The sequence below is a fragment of the Prinia subflava genome, chromosome 1 (genome assembly GCF_021018805.1).
Source record: "Prinia subflava isolate CZ2003 ecotype Zambia chromosome 1, Cam_Psub_1.2, whole genome shotgun sequence".
Taxonomy (NCBI): domain Eukaryota; kingdom Metazoa; phylum Chordata; class Aves; order Passeriformes; family Cisticolidae; genus Prinia; species Prinia subflava.
This window is the reverse complement of record NC_086247.1, coordinates 128,019,197-128,035,483: the sequence shown is the minus strand read 5'-3', so window position 1 is coordinate 128,035,483 and position 16,287 is coordinate 128,019,197. Positions and strand designations below refer to the sequence as shown.

At 36.2% G+C, this 16,287-nt stretch overlaps 1 protein-coding gene across 1 annotated transcript in view; it reads left to right on the top strand.

Moving 5' to 3' along the window:
* The window catches only part of NXPH1 (neurexophilin 1), a 134,576-nt gene that overhangs the window by 106,680 nt on the left and 11,609 nt on the right, over positions 1-16,287 (top strand). The gene's annotated exons all lie outside the window — the stretch shown is intronic.

Sequence of the window (16,287 nt, the reverse complement as noted above, 5' to 3'; positions counted from 1 at the left end):
AGCTATGAGAAGATCTGATCCGCTAAGCATGCTGAAGGTTCTTCTATCAACTGAGTACAATTTATCAACATTTCTCTTGAAATTGTAGACAGTATGTTCTTGCAGACCTTAAGCCATTGTCAAATACACAAAGTAACATTTTACAATATTTTTCCATGAAATTTTCCTTTTACTAAAAATTTCTAAAGATGCCAAGGTGATGGGAACTTTCAGCTGACTCAGCCTCCTCTTTATCCAGTGGTTTCAGGTGGTGTAGATCATGGGGTGATGTAAGATTGTGACAATCCCTTGCTCATAAAATTTTGGGAGGTTTTAAAAAATACCTTCTGATGCTTTACTCCAACTTACTAAACTGTCCTATTGGATTTGTATTGTCTAATTATCTATAGGTTTGCTAGTTATTACTTCCTTTGAAATCTGAGTGATCAAAAGCCTTTACTGGTGACCATTTATGTTACCTTGCAGATCAGTAAAAAATGTTGGTAAGATATGTGGGGCCACAAAACCTGCAAATTGCATGTCTCAGGTTCAGCATAAATATATTTTCTTGGGAAATTTCTCTAAGTGGTTACATTTTTCCTTATCCTTTTTTGCAGCAAAACTCAATAAAACCATCAAAGGTAATGAGCATTTATTTTAAGTTAGGATACGTCAGGCAGTTTGACATTTTATACCTATTTTACTTTTCCTCAACTAAATGAGCACTATGTGCTGGAACAGGTCATGTCCCTTTCTGTCACAGTCCACCTTGTTTTGTGATTGTGCACCCTTGGATGCATAATGGAGATATGGGTACTTGTGCATAAAGAAACATAGCTTAAATGAACTGTAAAGCTCTGTGCTTTATTGGACAGCACTTTTTGAACTTTTTTTCCCCTGGGTGAATTATTCAGAAGATCTTTGTAAATGGTGCATAGCTTCAAATTGGATCCATAGACTGTAGATCAGGTAATTGATTCTCCTCCTTAATTTCATTTGTTACATGATCACATTATTCCTTTTCCATTTTTTTTTATTCATAGCATGACACAAATAATCTAAACCAAGTTCTAATATCTTAATCTCTTGTTAATTAACATTTCCTCAGCTCACTTAAATTGCCCATCATGCTGTCTTGCAAGGTCGTTTCTTGCTAAATCAGAGCACAATTTCAGGTAAAGATATCTTCTTGAATTTGGAGACAGCTTGAAGTTGATATTGGTATATGCTGGAATTGATATTAGAAAAGTGATCAAAGCCCATGGAAAAAACCCAGAAAAAAGTAGAGAAATTCTGGAAGATTATGTACTTAGTTTGTGGTTTTTTGTTTTGTTGGTGTTTTTTTTGTTGATTGGTTGATTTTTGGTTTGGTTTGGTTTAGTTTAGTTTGGTTTGGTTTAGATTTCTTTTCCCCAAAAGTATTTGAGTTTCTTCTCAAAGTGGTTCAGCATTTTAAGATGAAACTGTTTGCTTTGAGTAGCTTTCTCCTGGGCTAAGACAAGAAGTCTGCTAGCCATGTTCATGTGAAAGAAAAAGTCCTTACACAGTGGTTTCCAAAGCTGAGCTTCTGCAGTGTTTATAACAAGAAAACCTCTTTGCTGCATGGAGAGAAACTCCATTCTTTTGTAATGTGTCCCTCAGAGTTGCATAGCTGCTAGTAAGGGGCTAGTGGGTGCTAACTATGCAAAACAGAGTTTCCTGTTCAGCTGCATTTTCTATTATTATTTTTCCAACAGGTTTCTGTTGTGAAAGTTGTAAAGAGTTGAATTTCACTTGAGATAGGAAATTCCAATTAAATGGAGACTGGTTGATCAGCCATGACACAATGTTGTCAACGTGAAATCAAAGAGGGGACAGTACATTTGCATTTGCTGCCTTTGTAGAGTGAGATTATGCTAACAGCATGGAACTGTCTCACTCCCCTAGGAGCACAAAGAAACTCCATAGCTACAATTCTGAAATGCATCCAGAAGAGGTGAAGATTCCACCTGCTCCATGTTGTCTCCAAACTGTTTCTGTGCTAGAATGGCCTCTGGCTCTGCCCAGTACTTGCACTGCAGTGGATGTGCTATGGGATTAATGAACTCTATGACTGATTAAATTTTCATAATTAAATCATTGTCCCATAACTCAGATTGAATAAAAGGATATGATGCAGAATCGTGTCATTCATGAACATAACTGATATAATTTCATAGCTTGCATTGTTGGTGGTTTTTGTTAACAAAATGGAAACACAGGAAAAATTTAGTATCAAGCTTTGCCAAAGTCCTAAGTCATTGGAGCAATACAAACCCCATGATTTTGTATGTTCTTGTCTGTATGGAACATACAGGTGTCAAAATTGACTGCTTACATCTCAAAATCAGCAATTGCTGTATGATTTACTGATGTCTGTGGGTAGGTGTATAAATTTATATATTTTTGTTGCCTGTGTATCTCTTGTTAGAAAGGTGCTAAAGTTCTCCAGCTGATAGACAGATATCTGCTGAGCACATTAATAGATAGTATGTGTCTAAACCAATTTCTACACCTCTGTGTACTATTTGCAATGATAATGTGTCAGACCAGGGAAATAAGTATCCTTCTTGTGAACAAGGGTCATTCCTATAAGTGTTGTATTAATCTAGTAAAAAGGACAAAAAGAGACAAGATGCAAAGGGAAAAATTCAGTGACTAAAGACATAGGATACCTAGGATATGCATAGAGGACTTAAAGGCCAAAGTGGAAACATCATCCCTCACTGTAACTCTGAAATCCATGCAGAGGAGGTTCAGTTCTCGGGAAGAGCTCCTTCTAGTGCAGATGAAGAGCTGCTGCTTTTGGTGCATGTACTAGAGGAGATTACAAATAACTTTAAGATCTGAGAATGGACATAATGCTAAACTGAGAGACTGTGAAATATGTGATGAGAAAAATATTCACTTTTCATTCTGTTCTCCATTATCTGTGGAAAAATAGTTCTTTCCCATCCTGAAGGAAAATCCTTTCCATGAGAAGTGCCAGAGCAGGAATCTGTGCCTTCAAAAGCAGCAGGACTTGGGCTATACCCAGCAAACAATGGCAGTCAGAGAAGGAAGAAAGGAAATTGCAAGTCCCTAGGAAAGTCGTCATCTTTCCCTTGAAGTGAATCCTTTTTATACTGTTTTAAGGGGCAGGAACAAGATGGAGAGAAAACAGGGCTGAACTTCTCTATCCTCTATGGAAAAAAGTCTGCTGAAACACTAGCTTTTCCATCTTACCCATAGTTCCCGTTTTCAATTTTTTTTTTTTTTTAAATAGAGAATGAATTAGTCCTTCAGTTGGGTGTTCCCCTCTGAAAAGGGAGAGAGGATTTTGAGGTTATATTAGAGGTGCTTTTTATAATTACTTGCTAGAAACTAACACAAAAGAGAAGTGTGAACATGTTTGCAGGAGCTAGCAAAGTATAATGAGGGGAAAAGCCTTTTCTTCTGATTCTTATTTATATCATCAACACCAAAGAGCTCTAAGTCATAAACCAGGACCACATGGGGAGATTATGATTCAAATATAAGAGACAACACATGTATTGAGACAGCTGAAGGAGCACAAGGAAACAATGAGGAAATGTTGGTCAGTATGAGAGAAAGCATCTCAGCGCATTATTAGCTTAAACATTTTCTCATGTTTTTTTGTAGGCATCACAGCAAGAGAGTTTTAATGAGGGATTTGAAAGAAGATAATGAGGTTGTGTGGCAGATGTTTGGAAAAAATCACAGAGGAGCTTGTTTAAAAATATCTGACAAATGGGTAATGGAAGCCAACATTATGGTCTAACTGGAGACAGAACTCATTGGAGATGATAGGTAGTATGAAAATGAGGAAGAATTTGAAGATGAAGGCAAATAGCTTATATCTGATTATTTAAAAAATCATAAACAGGCATTGGTTAAAAAGGCTGGCACTTTGGTTCCATTAGATTCTGTGTGCAGGGATCAGAGTTAAACAGAGGAACAGATGTTATGATAGTAGAAATTTGAAGTGGATTATGACAGTGCGGACAAGACCTTTGTGGGTGAACATCAGTGGGCATTCACTGAAGGTGCTATGCAGAAATAACCAAAAATATTTAGGCTCAAGTGTACTGCATTGCACACTGACTTGTTTATGAAGCAGGTGATGTGATCTAACTTTCTAGAGGAACATGTGATAAGTTTTATATTTAAAAGGGAAGCACTGTCTGGTGTTGAAAGCAAATTGTGTCAGCGTGTCTTTTCTAGTATGGAAAGATAAAAATCTTTTGTCCAAATGAGGGCAATAAAAAAAGTTAAAAAATAAACATATACAAAAATAGAGCATGAGCAGTCAGAGCAACAGAAACTTCTGTTTGGTTTTCTTGGAGACATACTTATACCATGCCCTTACATTTTTTCAAAAGCTTCAAGTCTGGTTACTTTGATTTTTAAAATAATCCTCACAATTAAAAGTTCAGTTTCAGCAGTGATTATATTAAAATGCTTGCAGAAAAAAGGTTAGGTTCCGTGAAAATCAGGGGTTTAATACTGATGATCAAAGCAATTAGCACATGCCACAGTTGAGACCAGGTAGTTAATTGGAGATTTGAAAAAAACTAGTGCACATAATAGATTTCTATTTTAGCTTTAATAGAAGAGGAAGGCAAATACATATTCTTTGTGGGAAGCCTAATCCTATAGAAAAGTCAACATAAGAAAAGACATGCTGAGCTGTTTTGTGAAGGAATTTTAAAGTACTTTGCATGGGAAGTCCACAAAGGTAGCTGGAGTAAAAAGCTAACATAATTAATGGACAGAACTTCCAAACATTAAATTAATGATTTTCCTTAACATTCACAAGTGGGTGGGTGACAGATGCTGGAAACGGCTGTAAATTTCCTATGAGAGGAAGAAGAAATACTGAGGGAAATCAAGACCATACCTGAACAGATGATCAGGATATTAGAATGTCTAAAGATTAGCAAAACTCCAGGGGCAGGTGGAGTCTGTCCCAGAGATGAGAAACCCAAGAACCTATACAAGTAGAGGCAACATCATGTTACAATAGAAAGTACTGGTAGACTTAAAAGTGGTGAATAGAAACTGAGAGACAGGAAATTAATGATATTTAGGGGTCACTTCTGCCCTTGAGAAGAGTGACAGCTAAATATTCATGTTCAGAAAGGTATTTGTTTACAGGCAGAACTCAGAAAGGAAAGGCATTTAATTGTTTTAAGTAGCGGTCTCATTAAAAGTTAAGGGAGAGAAGTGTATAAGTCCTGATGACTTTAAGGAGCTTTGTCTATTGCACAGTCTAAAAATCAGGCCACATTTTGAAAAGGTTTTCTAGCCAGACAGCATCTCTTTGCGTGTATATGTTCCTGGGACTTCCTTTTCAGAGGTGATGGTTCCTTGAAATGTTCTGAGGGTTCAGTGGTACCAAGAAGGCTCTGCACGCGTCAGATCCACGGTGGCATTGGTGCCAGATGGAGTTAAATATTGGTCAGTGGCAGCTGTAGCAATCACTGAGACCTTCATCTTATTTTTTTTTACATAATTACTTATGTAATAACAGTAAAACCCCCAAGGAACATTAAAGTTCAATAAATACTCGATTGAATACAAATTATTTTAGCCTTCTGTAAAAAAATTACAAAATCTGTGATACCAAAATTTCGATTTTCTATGTAATTTTAAATCTTCTAGTTATATCTTGATATACAGAGAATGTCCATATAAAAATATATGGGCTAATAATTCTGGAAATGAATACATAGAAATCTCTCTTTATTTTAACCAGAGTAATTCTAAAATGAAAATTAAAACGTGTATGCCACCAATTATGGCAACAATAAGTCATAAAACTTAGTGATGAACAGAATGCCATTAGTTCCATATTTAATTTGTCATTGACCTGCTCTATTTAAATATAAAGCTGGTTATTATAATCTAGCAACTGTGATATGGCTGTGAGTACATCCCCTGAGTTTTTCCTGTCTAATGGAAATGTCAAGATTGTATTTTTTCTCTGTTTTTTCAGTACAATACCTCTTACAAGATCCACAGTTCTTAACAGTGCTGATTGATGACCTAAGACCAAAGTCTATCAAAGTTAATTGAAAGACTTCATTGTCCTTCCGATCAATCCCACTGTCCTTTGGTATTTTGGACTCATGGCTTTTCCTTCAGTAAGAAATGGTTTCTGTTGTTTCCTCTTTACATAGCAAGAGACCTACTTTTAATCAGACCTCACCAGCAAAGAATTTGCTTCTCAGGAGAGAAAACCCCAGTTTTCAGAGTCAAAGAAGATTTTGAGAAGTCTAGGGGTGGACGAGGAAAGAACTTGCTAGAGGCCTCAGAGCATTTGTGAGAGAGCAAGCTCAGAGATCTTAATATTATGTTTCATGGTTCTGGAGTTTGAAGGTCTAAACTGGGAGGCTAGAGACTTTACCAAGAAGGATAGATCATATATCACAAAACCCAAAATCCACAGACTCACTGGGAACCACTGGGGAGATTGCTTTGTATTGTTGGTTAGTAATGAATAACAGGCTGCAAATGCTGAGGTGGGTTGGAGGTGAGAGTGCAGAAAGTCTTCCCTTTCACTAAGAAACACATTCAGCCTAGAGAAAATGATGGCAAAATCTGGTACACTATTACCCCTTAGTGTTTCAGTTGTAAATAGTTGCAGCAGCCTCCTAGACTAAGCAGATTCTTTTTGCTGTCCCATTGTCATTGCAGGCATCAACTGATCACAGATGCCAGATCTGCAGCCTTTAAATCTTCCAAGTCAGACCTGCTTAGTTTGCTGACAAAAAGAAATTTCCCAATTCAGTGCTGTGGAGTCAATAAAAATGTAGCTGTGGCAGAGCAAGGTGCATTCTCTTCTCCCTGATGTACCATAATCATCAAATTGTAAGCTACAATACAATTCCAGAAATAACGTTGTACATAATAGATGATGTATGAAGCGGAAAGAACATAGTTAATTTGCAGAGGTGAATTTGAGCTTTCATGTCCATCAGACAGGAAAATCTGGTTTTGACTGCAGACTGAGAACATTTTAAATGGAAACCTCTGATGGAAATATATATGGAATGCAAAGAAGTGTTTATACGGTCAATTTTCTATCCAGATGAACCTTCTTATTTCTTCCTGTCAGTTTTACTGGGACTTTGTATTCATTTCCTTGCAGCTTTTCCTTGTATATTTTTCTGACTGTAAACTTTTTCATGGTTTCTTGTTTTTACAGAGATATTCTATGTCTTGCTGTGTGAGAAACAGCACCTCTTTAATGACTCAATATAGAGGTTACAATCCAAAAGACATAACTATGTAACTTTCATTGCAATATTAAATTTCTAATTCTTACTCCAGTCAGTGTTACTGTATGGGTCTTTCCTCATAGAAACAGTGATTCAGGACAACATCTAAACATTTAATTTAATCTTTAGGATTTTTTCAGGGACTGCACCTTAAGCTGCATCCCTCCAGGCCAGGTGGTATCATTTTTGGATGTTGGAAGTTTATTGCAGTAGAATTTAAAATGTAAACTTGAGTATTCTTTAATTAAAAAAATCTATGCTCTTGGTTTTTTCCTATGGTAACTTTTTTGTTATTGTTTATTCCCAAGTGATCTTGAACTGCCTTGAATTTACATCGTGATAAGGATGGGTGTGTGGGCTCTAACTGGGAAACAGCTGACATAGAGTACCTGAATCTTTTGTGGTTACTTGTTCAGGTATCAGTGTCAACACAGCAGATGCACAGCTAGCTGGGAGTGCAACTTAGTCTGGCCACATTTTTTCCCACTTAGATGTCTGTACCAATTGTGGTGCTGTGGTATCCTTGGCTGGTACTTCATTCTTAGCAGATGGCAGGACAGAGCTGTGCATAATTGGCTTGGATACCTTGAAAACAGTGTATATTTTTTTTTGAAAAGGCTATTCTTGGAGGTTAAAAAGGGTTTTTTAAAATGTAGTACAGCAGCTGCAGATGTCAGAATGGAGTAGGCTGAGAATTTCCTTACAAAGCTCTTTTTATGAAGACTGAAGTTATTGACAGGAAATGGCTTGAGGAATTTGAGTTTCAAGTCTTCTTAAACATATTTGTTTGGTTCAGAAAGAGCTCTTTACTGCTAAGAAATAAAAGAGGAAAACTTCTGGGTGCAGAGCAAGTGAGGTGGTAGTATGCCCATCTCCATTTACACAGTTGGTTATTTTTTGTTCTTCCAGTACAAATCTACTTAAATGTTGGCCATAAAACTTGGCTGCATTTTAATATTGGCTGTGTACTTGTGATCTTTCTCTACTGATGCTTAAAAAGGGCATTGACTCTTCCTTTTATTTGATTTCTGTCTGGAGCTATAAAATTAATCTCCCAGTGTCATGCTGCAATGAGCTGTGTCAGTGGAAGAGAGATAAGTTTCATTTTTTTTGCCTCAAAACTTCTTCCAAAGTTACAAAGAGTTGAGCACATTTACTTTCTCTTTTCAATTTTAACAAAGCCCTTGTCTTTCTTCCTGCATTTCTATTTTATCCATGTCATTTTGGTTCTTTTGTTTTATACTTCACATTTTTTCCAGACTCTTTTTTTCCCCTTCAAGCCTAGTTTATAGTCTCTGACAGGATTCTTTCTATGCTATCTGCCAAAACATCTGTTCCTTTTCTGAATAAAAAGCTTGCTTCTCCAGAAAGTGTCACACGGGTCCACACCAACTATAAGCCTTCATTCCTCTCTGCGACTTTGCCGGTGATGGACTAGCACTGGGATGCTTTGTACTCTTGTCTGTCTTGTCTCATTTTTCATTTCACCAAATTCAGTAGTGTAGTAGGGCAAAAAAGTAATTTGTATTTAAATGTACATGTTTCCTTTTAAAATATGCTAGTACTTATATGTACTTTCTATTTTTAATCTTGCAATTACTTCCTGAATTTCTAATCAAAGCAGATACTTATTAACTTCAAACTGATTCTACTTAAAAAAATTCTATTGCCTGTTCTTTTCTGCCAGGACCACATTTGAATTACTACTCTCATTGAGAATCCAACACAACTGTCCTTGATTCTTCTTGGATTCATTTTGACAATTCTACAGTTTTGCAGTCAAAACAACACTTAGAAAATTTTTGAGTTGCCATGAGAAAATTATGTAACTTTCAGTACTTTGATAATTCTGATGCAGTTGACAGACTTGCTTCTATTGTAAAGTTCTTAGACACCTTTAGGAACAGGTCAGTATTTCAAAAGAATATTATTTTTATGTTGTGTTCCCACACAAAATAAGATTCACGTAATTAATTATTGTAACATTTTATAAATGATCAATATTAGCATTGAATAACTTAAATAGTTTTCTCAAGTATGGATAACATATTTATTGTTCTCTGTGTTGTGAAGTAAATGAAGAAAGTGATTTTCATATAGACTTGTCTTTGTTATGATTTGCTGTAGATTTGTTGCTGAGATAATTGACTTTGGACTATACTAGTACTAAGAAGAAGAATACTAAGTTTGTGGTGAATAATTTTAAGTTCCTGTAAACTTTTGATCTTTAGTGTGGTAAATAACATGAGACAACAGTGGATAGAAACTTCCCTCTGGACTGCATCTGATTCACTAATTCAGCCCCCTGAAGTTTTAATTAATTTTCACAGAAATTAATGAGCATTTGTGGTTGGTTTGTTTGTGGTTTTTTTTTTGTTTGTTTGTTTGTTTTTTGTTTTTTTTTTTTTTTTTGGTTTTTTTGTTTGTTTGTTTGTTTGGTGTTTTTTTTCTGGTTTTTTTTTTTTTTGTCTTTGCCAGAAATTTCTTCATTCTTTAGAGAAAAAAGTGTATTTCCATTGTAATATTTGTAGTAGTTACTTAGGGGTTTCCAGTGTCAATCTGGTATGGGGATGAGGAAACACACTCTGTTTCATTGTTCTCTCTCTCTGCCAGACATAAAGAGAGTTTCTCCAGGTGGCAGAGATTTGATAAATGCTGGGAAGCTGTGTAAAGAGAATTGCTAAGGAAATTGAATTCAACCCTTCTCCATGGCTTGATCCCCCCTAGAACAGGTGGCCTGGCACACTGGCCACAAGTTCCTGTTGACTGCCGCCATCCAATACCTCAGTACCCTTGTGCTGGGGATTTGTTTGTGGAAGCTGGCAAGCTGCCTTCCTGGAGGAGCTGCAGCAACAGAGAGAGGGCTGGGAATGGTTCAAAAGTCCTGGGTCTTTTCATGGCTCACGTTGTGTTTTGATGGTTCACTGAAATGCTTCAGAAAGTTGGTGTGTGATTTGTTAAATGAAAGTTTGCAAATTCTTAGTCAAAGAAATATTTTTGACACAACACACTTTCTCAGTCAGCTTTCTGTGAGGACTTGCATATGTCTCTTGCCAAGATCTTAGGGCAGAGGGAGTTTTTTAATTTTTGGCTTAAACTGCCCAAAAGAATTTATTTTGTTACCTGTGTAGGCCTGTCTAGTACGATCAAGATGCAGAAAATGGGAAGTGTTCTCAATCCTGACAAGTATCAATTACTCATTTAATAAGTTGCGATTGACTGGGCTATTCAGTGTGGAACAGATTAGAATTTCTTTTTATGGCAGCGTAACTCCTCTAACGTGCAGTCAATGATTCTATTTTTATACTAGAACACCAGCATTCTCTTTTTATCCCTTGAGATGCAACCCAAGTGGCTGTTAGTCCATCAGACTGAGTGGTACCTTTAATGTGTTCCTCTGTGAAGCCTGAACTCAGTTTACATGGGAAAAGGCTCCCTCCAGTAAACAACTACACTGACTTGTATTTACTTTGGAAGATCTACATTTTTCAGTGGATAAAAATGAAGAGACTAGGGCTCTGACACTACAAAAAATTCAGTGCAGTCCTCTGTGCAAGCTGTTTTCTGAACCAGTAAGCACAGAGCTGCACAGTGCCCCAGTTAAGGTCTAGTAACAGGTGGATATAATTAGCTGCTGCAAAACTTTGTGCCCACAGTTTGTCTGCTTTGAGGACCTTGCTAGTATTTCTGTCTGAGATATTAATCAGTACAATCTCAGGGCAGTAGACACTGCATTCCAGTTTGCAATGGCAATGAGCTCCAAGTATTACAGAAAAGTAAATGCAGTGCAGTACAGAAATCTTTCTCAGGTTTAAAACACAAACATGCTTCTAATCTTACAAAAGTGTAAAAGTTACAAATACGACCCTAAATCCTGTAAAAAACCAATATATATTGACAAACACACGTAAGAAGCATCAAACTGTAACAGTATTTGGCACTGGTATTTACAGGAAAATTATTATCAGTTTAATGTGATTTTAATCTGGCAGAAAATGTGCAGGTAGGAGCTTGTGTTTTTCTGATTTTAAGCTTTGCAATAAGACCTGAGTGCATGATAGACCATACTGCCTCTACGTTTCTTCTCCCTCAGTTAGCAAATGTTCGTCTGCAATATAATTGAATGTAGACCTGGAAATAATCAAGGAAAAAGTTTAGATCTGGAGATACAGAATTTAGAATAATCTAATCACACTCAGAAGAATGATTCAAAGAAAATTCTCCATGTTGTAACTGAAATTTGAAGAGGGGAAAAGCTTTTGTTCCTCTTTTTTTCTGTATGATCCTTTTTTAGAATGAAATTCAACACAAAGTGAATCTCAGCTGGTTTGGAATTATATTACCATCTGGGGGAAGATTTTGAAGCAAGCCAAAACTAACAGATTTTCTCCAGCCCCTTAAGAATTCTAATTGCCAGGAGTTGGACATTTCTGAGGAGCAAATTGACAGTGCAGTAGTGTGAGTCTGCAAGATTTGTCTTGGCTGCAAGGTTTTCTTGGCTGGAGAGACTTTTTTTGATTCATGTAGAATCACCTAGAGTTCAGCAGATATTTTTAATGTTTCTAGTTAGAGAGTTTCTTCTACTTCATCTGGAAACTACGGCCAAAGCTGCAATTAACATTGTCACATCTGAGTATATTCTTGATGATGTTGTTGGTTAAAACCAGTGTTGAACTGAGAGGGTCAAGCTGCATGCCTCGGGGGCTCTGTAGTGTACTTCGGAGTCCCTCGGTAAGGATTAGCAATTAAATTACTAGTCTGAGTCCAGGAAAGGTCAAGAGTGATTAACAATCTTCGTTCCATTGGTTAGTGGGAAACAGATGTAAAATGAAGTGATGATCAAAATCCAATTCCTAGTAGGTATTTTACATCATAGACACCAAACTCCTAATGATCCCTTGTTAGCAATCTGATTAGAATGGACAGTAATTGAACAGGCACTGAGAACTGCCATGCAGCTTCTACTGCCATTCCCCATAGCCAAAATTACTGCAATTTTCGGTCTCAAGGACAAGCTGAAAGTTTCAGTATTTCTGTCTGAGATTTTTGTATTCTGTTTGAAAATCTTCCACTCTGAGTAATATCAAATAATATTTTAGGCCTAAAATAAAGATGAAAATTATTTGAAGGTCTCTGAATGCAAAATCAGCTACATTTTATCTCTGGAATGTTTATTTGATAATTTTAAATATTTGTGGTTGATCCTCAGCTGGATTAATTTGACATGAATCTGCTGAAAAATTACTTAAGTAGTCGTCCGTGAACCTGGAACAAGATGTGATTCTGCATTACTCAAAGTACAGAATAATTTTTAAGGTGTACAAATAGTTTTAGAGAAATTATGTGTATAATACATAGACCTGCCCTTCCTTTTCTTGCCATCAACCAGTTTAGGATTAGGTGAGAGGTTGTATGTTAGGGGCTTAGAATGAGTAAGGGTTTGGGGCTGGGGCTTAGGATTCAGGCATTTGCCTAGGGTTACTACCATGATATGGTAAAATTTTAAATTCCAAAGCTTCGTATTCTCATACTCCTGTAACTCATGAGTAACAGAATGTCTTTCTTGTAAATATATCTTTTAGACCAAATCTGTGTACATGATGTTTTTCAGGAAAAGCTATTCTGAAATTACCAGGAAATCTATTAATTCATCTAGGAATTCTGCTGGATTATACTAGATGAAAATTATTCCATATTTTAGCAATAAAATCCATAAGATAAATGGACAAATAATTTCAATGGATAAATAAATTGCTTAAAGTATCTTATACAAATACCAGCTAGACTTTTCTTGCTGTTCTGTGGTCTCTTGTCTTAGTTATTTATAGAGCAAACTAAGAGAGAAAACACTCTAAAAAGGTAATAACTTGAATAAGGTAAGGTTCTTCTGGTTCTCTCTAAGTTAAAAAAATTATATAATTAGATGTTAATATAGTAAATTTGAAACAATGGAAAAATATTCTTGTTATTCACTAGCTAGCTTATGTACTACCCAGAGCTGGTGTTGACGGACTGCTGAAAAATAAAGGGGAACCAGAAGGATTCATATTTAAAAAGACATTTATAATGTCTTCCAAACTGTGAATCCAATTTTATTTCTTATTGTTGTTGTTGTTTTACAAAATGATATTCATACTAGACATGAGTGTGTTTGTTTTCCCTATCATTTTTGGCAGAGGAACAAATCAAATATTTCTCATTAACAAGGGCAGTTTTTCCTGCTCCTGTACAAAACTGGAACCACCTAATGGTCTACAAATGTTTTCAGGCTTCTTGTTGGCACAACTCACTTCTAAACTGACTTTGTTTCCTTGAGCTCACATCCTTTTTAAAACAGCTAGTGGCATTATGTATAAGCAATTATTGGAATTGACCTTTTTATCAGTACGTACTGGATGTGATATGGGAAAGAGAAGTCCAGAGATTTGTACAAAGTTTTAGCTCTGCAATTGAGTTAGGACATCACTAATATTTCTTCTTTTAGCTTAGACTTTGTCGAGTCTGTTTCAGTGAGAAATCTTTCTAGGTCAGTGACTATATACATTTAGTGTCTAGTACACCTTAACCCTGACCACAGGGAGGTCTGTGAGCATTGCAGTAACAGTAATAATATATAACACTAAATGTAGGTTATGAAAGGATGTCTATTCTGAAAATACATATCAGAGATACACAAGCAGGACTGTCATTTACTCCCTGAAAAATGGAACTGCTAAGCATTTATATTTAAATTAAATGCTTTTATGAGTTCACTGAATGTTTAGCAAGTATATTATAGCAGAGACGTGTTACCTTCTGCCTTAGAATGAGGATATTATTGCTTTTTCGTATTTATCTTTTGTATCAGCATTTGGCAAATAACAAATGAAATTTGCTTGCTAATGTTAAATTGTTTTGTACTGCTGCTCAGCCACAAGGATATAGAAGGATGAGACAATGGAAAAAAATTATTTGCTTTTTCTGGGCAAGTGGATGACTGTAATGGTGATCTTGACCCGCCCTTGATGAAATGTTTATTCTATGAAAGGCAAAGCACTCAAATCCTGTCTGAATCACTCCTTTGAAATCTTGTTCATGCAGGAGGCTGCATGAGTGGAAATGCAGATAGAATTGGCTCAAATATTTCAGTGTGGTCAAGATGGTGATGTTTAGAACTGTCTGAGGTCAAAGCAGAGTGGACTCCATGTATCAGTCAAAAAAAAATGAAGGCTTTCTGAAACTTGGCATGAAAAGTTTGTGTTCATCTATCCATTTTTTGTGCCACCTCATTTCCTCACTTGAGCAGATTTTAGACAAATAATGCCTGATTGTCCCTGAAACCTGAATTTTTTATACTCTAAGAATATGAGAACAGGATCTTGAGTAAGTAATGAAGCCCAAACTTGTAAGGATTCAACCTTAATTTTCCAGACATTCTCTTTAATTTTCCAGATGTTCTCTTTAAATTTAGAAAAGCCTTCTGGAAACTAAGATTTGCAAGTTTCACTTTAGTCTAAGCCTGTTTTGATAGACCAATTGAATTTTTTTTTACATACCTGAGAAGTTCTTGGGATATAAGGTCAGAGTATATAAATGCTATGTTTTTATTCTTTATATAGGATAAATTATAATTACATCACTACTTTATTACTCTGCAGTCATTTTGCTACTATGTAATTAGTAATTTTGCCATCAGCATTTGGAGAAAGCTTATAGGTGTGTAGCACTATATTATAATCTGCCTGTAAGACTACACTTCTTCTAGTCACTCTGTCTAGAAATGCAGTGATAGATTGAGACACTGGAAGTAGTTTTGAGGTGAGCTGGTAAGCTGAGAATGCACTGTATTTGCATTAGAATAACCAATGCTGCAGTATTCTCTTTATGAGCTGAGTTAATATTTCTTGCTAATTGGAAATGTCTGGACCTTTTATGAAGGCTGGAAAAGTCTCTGGAGGATTTATGAAACTGATACTCAAGTCTTGTTTAAAAAATAAAAGTCTTTCTGTTATTTAAAGGTGTTTAGCAAAAGTCGGTAGGCATAAAATAATCCCAAAATTGTCAGTTTCTGGACCTTGAACTGTCTTATATTTAACTTGCTTCAGTACATCTTAATAAGAATTTAAAATAATGTATCAGAACCACTCAGGAGAAGACTCATGGCCCCCATAGACAAGTTCACAGTTCTGCTCATCCTAGAATCTGGCATGCTGGAGCAATGTTCACGTATTCTCTTGCTAAGTTTTTTGTTACAGTGTGAAAAACTTAGCAATGAATAACCTCCTTCAGCTTATGTGTCAAAGCCCAAAGGACTCTTAGCTCATCTCAATTTAAATTAATGACCTTAGTGATAGTATTAGCAATTGGACCATGGCTCTCATGAACCAGCTATTTGCATATGGAATTTGATTAATCCTGCTGGCTATCAATTTTCACTTTTAATTAGGTGTGATACTATTGCAGGAGAAAATACAAGACTACTATCAGGCAGTGACAATGTTGATTTTCTATTGAGTATTCTATTCTGTTTTGTTTTGCTGTGGTAAATTTCCTGACAATATCTGTTTGTATCAGGTCAGAAAGGCATCATAGACCTTAAAACAGGTCTGTGCAAGCTCAGTGATAGTTAACACAAAGAAACACTGTATAGATTGAATATTAATAGTTTATAGGGTATAGAGAGATTGGTTTATGGTATCCCCTTCAGGTACTCAGTAGCTCTATTCCTCTTAATGGCATAATAAGTCTCTTGTAATGCAGTGTCCAGTCACATAAAGCCCAGCTCTGTAGGCAAGTGTGGCTAGGAGTTTTATTGAGGCTGCTTGGTTTCCCTGCATCCTGACTGAGCAAATGTACACTGATGATAGAGTTCTGCTCAGATTTGGATCAAGACTAAATTTTGCCTGGATCTTGTAAATATATGACATGTGGTGTCTCCTGATTTCCAACAGGCCAATCCATATTTCTTTGACATCTTTGCACTTTGGGAACAGTGCAACACGTTTGTGTATGTCACAGCCAGGAAAAC